This window comes from Lipotes vexillifer, unplaced genomic scaffold (assembly GCF_000442215.2).
Source record: "Lipotes vexillifer unplaced genomic scaffold, Lipotes_vexillifer_v1.1 scaffold104, whole genome shotgun sequence".
In the NCBI taxonomy this organism is placed as follows: Eukaryota; Metazoa; Chordata; class Mammalia; order Artiodactyla; family Lipotidae; genus Lipotes; species Lipotes vexillifer.
The window spans coordinates 3,415,961-3,422,443 of NW_006789458.1; positions in this window are offsets into that span (position 1 = coordinate 3,415,961).

The following is a 6,483-nucleotide window of genomic DNA, read 5'->3' on the forward strand; positions in this document are numbered from 1 at the left end:
GGCTTCCTGTAAGCAATCACCACACATAGTGTACGGCTTGCATTAGCATCGTAATTAAACCTTAAAATTTCACACTTTTTAGAGACAGTAGTTTTCATTGACTTTGGAGAAGCCATGTTGTATTGCACTCACTACGAAGAAGATAGCATTTCTTTCTTTTGAAGTTCATGTCTTCTGAGGATATTTGCAATGGAAACAGTTTATTTTTCAAAATGGCCAATTTTTTTTTTAACTACACATCATACTCCATAAAGTTATAAAAGAAGTTTACTTTTGACACCATGTATTGTTGCTTCTGGAACACTTTGAAAAAACCGTATTATTTCGCCACGTAGCTCTAACCTTGATGGTGTACCTGTTATTTCTACCAATGCAAGATTCTTGTTAGTGCTTTTAGCTTCTTTCTTTAGAAGAGTGATTCCTTCTGACGCGCACTTCCCACCCTTACCATGTCCTGACAACACTGGGATGGTAGTCATTCTTTTACACTATATCCCTGGTATTTATATAGGGAGTTGTATTTATACATCTATGTCCACGCCTTTTATGAAATGCACATCTATTGAGATTGTGGACAGGGATATGAAACCTAATAAAAAAAGACAGTGCTTTTTACGTCGATTTTCTCCATTTGTAAGGGAAGCACTTCTCTGACCGTTTCAGAACAAAATTTGCCATTTTAATATATACAATCCACCCGAGAGTAAAAGTCCTCAATTGCTGCTTTTCTCCGTCTTCCGTATTTCCCAGCGCGTCATGAACTGATTAATAAATATACACTGTCTCCTAATTCTATTTAGTTTATCTGTGTATAAAATATAATTTATTACCATAATTACCAGACCTCTAACAGTCCCTATTGGCAAAATGATTCCGTTACAGATTTCTTGCTTGGGAGTAACAAAAATGGGTCAGATTTTTATTCTATAATAACCCAACCCACTTTTTATTTTTAAGAAAATAGTCACTATGACACCAGCACTAAAAAGAGTGTCTCAAAAGCTCTTTTAAATACTTAACTCTGAGAGTGGTGATATTCTGAATTACCAGATATCTCTTATCAACTGCAATTTTCATTTGTTTCCAATTTTAACATCAACATATTTATGAGAACCAAGTTTGTCTTATGAGCCATACTGCCTCAAAATATTTCTCCATCTCATCAGATTGTATTAAATCTTAACTGGATTAAACCCTAAAAGTAAATATTGTATAAACTACAATGGATTATATACTCTGGGCTTCATGTGTTTGAAAAGTTGTAAACTTCTATTTCTTCTGTGTTTGGTACTTCTACTCTAGTAGTTTCATCAATTTCTGTAATAAAAGCATATCAATTTTTATTATACAATTATTTATTATAGAACTATTATTTACTTAAGTACCATCGTTCTTTCTCTTAGACTGTGCCATCATGAATTTTGGAGAATCTGCCAATTGTGATATGATGGTACTTCAAACACAGTGTATGCTAGAGATCTCTTCATTGTCATCACTTTCCAATAATATGGGCAGCCGGAGCATGCTTATCCATGGGAATGTCCCTCCTAAATTTTGGAGACAAAGCCCTCATTCTTTATTAAGCCAGAAATTCTTAAGGCTAGTATCTCTCAGTAGTAGTTACTTATTGCAGCTTAAGAAAAGTATTCACTCTTCTTGACTACCAATGAGTAAATTAGATACTGAGAGCTATTTGTTAGTACTTCCACCATTTCTTGGGAGTAACTTAAACTAGAAGGCATATTTAGAATTTCAGGACATCAGGTAACAAAAATTAGGTTACTGCCTCTCTGCCTTTATAACAAGGGTATCTTGTCTCCAGTGTCTAGAACAGAACATGACACAAAGTATGCACAAAATGTGTTTGTTGGATAAATTAATGAATGAATGGGCAAATAACTCTTTGTGTCCTATGTGCAGTTTATACTGTATTCTCCTCTTGGGATGGCTTATTGGAAAGATCATGAACACACTTTGGAGACTTGGAGATCTGAGTTCAAATCCTCCCTCTGCAGAATTGAGGTCTCAGGCAAGTTTCTTAACTTTTCTAAGCTTTAATTTCCTCATTTGTGCAGCGATGGTTACAACTACTTCAACAGCTTATTATGAGAATTAAATGTGATGAAATATTAGATAGTATCTGAAACATAGTGAGCGATTAGCAAGCTAAAATTCCTTTACCGTAAACATGAATATATTTGTTAACACTAGCTGGTACAACAAATAAATACAAAAATCTATCCTGGCACACAGCAATAGAAGTGTATTTCTCATCCATGTAAAGTTCAGAATGGCAGGCAAGTCTCCTCTAGGCATTTATAAGAATAAAGTTTCTTCCACGTTAAGAGTTCTGATGCATTCAATACATAATCACAACATCAAGCTCGCAGAAAGGGGCAAAACATGGAGGATCACTCAAGGAAGGTTTTATGCACATCACTTCCATTCCCATTCCACTGGCTAGAAACTCCCAAGCCACCAAACTACAAGGCAACCCATGAAATGGAGTCTAGCCCAGGAAGAAAAAGAAATTAGTTTGATGAACAGCCAGCAGTCTCTGCCACAGTTGGTTTCTGAAATAACCATGCTAAGTCTATAGCTGTAATTAATGAATATTCTAGATGATTAATAGAGCAATTTCCAAAAGAACATAGTTTAAATCCAGGTATAAGTAGCAGAAGAGTACGTTGCAATAGTTAGCGATACTGTCTTTTCTCTTTTTTACAGATATCTTTCTTAAGGTATAGGTCTGTATTAGTAACATGAGAATACCTGAAGAACAGGTATGTCACTAGTTGCTGCCATGTGCAAAGGGAATACTTAAAGCTCTCTGGAAACCTCCCTCTTGTTTTATATTGGCAGACTTGTTTTCCTGCTGTGTTACTAGAGTGTGAATGAAAATTTTTTCATTCATATTGTCATGTTCTCTCTTAGATGGCTAAGTCTGTTAGCAACTTAAGCAATCTCTGGACATTATATTTAGTATTTCAGAACACTTGGGTCACAGAAAGTTACCACAATTAAATAACTGCTCGTGGAGAATTGACCTAGAATTCATGTTCTGATTCCAAAGCAACAAGCATACATATTATTATTCGGACTGCGGGTGAATAGAGGTATGCAATAATACTAATACCTACATATTTTAATCCCAGAGCCTCATTTTAGGATATAATTTTAACTTCCTGAGGTGGTGTGCATTTCCTGTTTCAGAACCTGCTCTGTGAGGACTCAACTTCTTAATACAACAGCTAGCAGTGAAATAATGACAGTAAATTTCCAACCCTCACCTAGGTAATTACCTCAACTCCTTCCTCAGTTATCTCATGTAAATACAGTTCTGTTCCAGAAAGTTTCCCCATCAATTTTAAAACACAACTTCTACTAATGAAGAAGTAATAAAGTACTAAAATACTTTCTGAGTCAACTGGAATGCTTCAGATCTACACCTGACTTTTTAACCCACTACCAAGTCCTTCAACTGTTCAATTTGTAATATTTCATTAAACAATACTAGTTTGCTTTTTATGGTAAGAGGAAACTCAGTATCAGAATTTTTCTATCGACCTTTAGTTCCTAGATAGAACTATGGCCACTTTCAGTTGCAAACACTATCTCAATCAGAAATTAGATTTTAAACAAAACACTGAATTTGATTTAGAATTCAAGCCTTCTTTAGGCTGAAAACCTGTATGGGGAAAACAGGCAAACTCAGCTTCTCTATTTCTCCATCTCGTTTTCCTCTTACCCCCCACAAGTCAGTCTCTGGATGAAGGACAAAATAGTTCTTATCTAGCTGGTAATGTTGTTATCCAGTTTTGCACTCTCTTGGCCTGACACACAGAACCCCCCATAGGATTTACAGGACCCAGTGCAAAACGGAAATGCTGGGTCCCTTGTTGCAAGATAATTAAGAATTTCAAGACAGCAAAGCAGAGGATTAAACAAAGTACAGGTCTCTGTGCATAGGTCTGCACAGGTCACTGGCCCATGAAGCTACTGATATGTGTTTAAGGTTGGCTCTCCAGGGTCTCTTTGGAGAGTTGCTTCTGGGCTTCTCCAATTGCAACCCCTACAATGTGGGTAATGCACCTTTTCTTTTAGCTGCCTACTCCTAATCACCCCTCAGCTCCTGTTTCCTCAGCCCTGTTGTATTCTCCCTACTGGAGTCCTTTCACCCTCTGGCAGAAGGTCTCCTAGGCAGGACTCAGGATGGCTCCAGCCAGCTCCTTCTCTCCCATGGGAGTTCACCTGGTCCTTGGGAAATACTCACACATCCTTTGCCCTGTAGGCCATTCTCTCCCTCTTGATTCTGCCACAGAAACAGTTGGGCAACCTGCTTCCCAGTTTCTACAGAATCCCTTCATTGCAGGGAACAAACACATCCCAAGCTCTCACATGATCCCACGGAAGCCCATGGAAGCCCCCTGGCATGAGCTGAAGAAGCATCCTCCATGCCCTCCCCACTGGAGTTGGTGAGCTCAACTTTCCCCAGTAAAATCCCTACACAAATCTCCTCTGTCTCAACCATTTTATATTCTTAAAGTGAATAAGAGCATTTGAGTTACAGAATAGGCTTTGAATTATTTCCTTCATGATAGTTACCTAACTTGAAATCTCATACTTTTTTGTATTGGGGGATTTCAGTTAAAACTTCAGTTATAAATTCCTATTAAAAAGCATATTCTCTCTGTGGTATAAATATTTTCTGTTTCTTATTTAGATGTGTGCTAACTTGTATAAAAAAATTATTAGCTATTACCGAAAAAATAATGTATTGAGGTTAATAGGTGTTCAAGGCACAAAATTAATTAAAATAGTATCTTCTCTACATATGCTTGTATTTCTGTTTGACAAATATGTGACAACAAACTGCCTTTTTCATACATTGTTATCCACATTAATGATATTAAATATTTAGATTCTTGCCTTTGGTTAATTTCTCAGAATTTTTTCTTAAAAAATTTGAACACTATGAAATTTTATGTCTAAAGAGCCTAAAAAATATAAATATGCCACATAATCAGAAATAAAAATATAGAAGTACAATTTATACTAAGAGTTGGTAACTTGGACTGAGGTTACATTGAGCCATGAAACCCCTGTATACTGGCATGAATCTCAAATCAGATGGATTTTTTTAACAGTGTAAGGCTGCCTTGATTTTCCTTTAATGTCTGTGATTACCAAAAATGAGTTCCCTTCCTTTGTTCCCTTCCTTTGTTCCTTTGTTATATCAAAGTATAAAAGATTCAGAAAATGATTGGGCTTTGGTGTCTAGTTTAAACTCCTTACTTAACTTTATCTTGCTCTATTCAAAGTGCTATTGTGAGCCTTGAGTGTACAAGTCAGAGAATGACAATTTACTAAACACGTCACACATGCCTACAGAAGGTTCTCATTCTATTTCTTCTCTAACGAAAAGTTATTTCCTTCTAGATGCCTGCTTCTAAATATCTGAATTTACATGACATCAGAGTTACAGGATACCTAGAACTCTTGCTAATGAGCAAAAGCTTCTTTAGATGATTCATAAGGGAAAACTGATAAAGAATGAAGAAAAAGGCAAAGTCCCCAACTTTTGTTATTCTTTATGTACTTCCTCCTTAATCATGGGTTATCATAAACTCTTTTTCTGAAATCTTCAGTCAGGGTTTCATAAAACTTATTTGCATGTTTGCCTAGTCCTATCGTCTTCCCTGCTAAAACGTTTTATACCTCAGATCATACAGTTCACATTTTAACATTCATTTCAACTTAATTCCATAAACACTTGTTGACTCTCTATACAAAGGTCTAGAGAGAGATATGAGTACAACCCAGTGCCTACCTTCAAGATGTTCCATTCTATTAGGATACCAACATAAATAAGCACCAATACAAATAAGTGCAATAATAGAAACATATATAAAGGGATGAGAGAACACATCACGGAACAATTAACAGTGGGCTGAGACGGACTAAGTCAGGTCAACCTAAAGAAAGAGAGGTTAATGACATTTTAGCTGAGCTTTAAAATGAGGTCAGGGAATTTCCTGGTGGTCCAGTGGTTAGGACTCTGTGCTTTCACTGCTGAGGGCCTGGGTTTGATCCCTGGTCAGGGAATTAGGATCCCACAAGCCACATGGCCCGGCCAAAAAAAATTTTTTTTTTTTTTTGCGGTACGCGGGCCTCTCACTGCTGTGGCCCCTCCTGTTGTGGAGCACAGGCTCTGAACGCGCAGGCTCAGCGGCCATGGCTCATGGGCCCAGCCGCTCCGTGGCATGTGGGATCTTCCCGGACCGGGGCACGAACCCATGTCTCCTGCATCGGCAGGCGGACTCTCAACCACTGCGCCACCAGGGAAGCCCCCCGCAAAATTTTTTAAATAAATAAAATGAGGTCAGAAATTGATAAGGCAGGAGGAGACATTCCAGGCAGTGAAAGGAACACAAAGAAAAGCAAGAGAGTACCATCAGGACCTCCAGGAAAAGAAAATGGGTG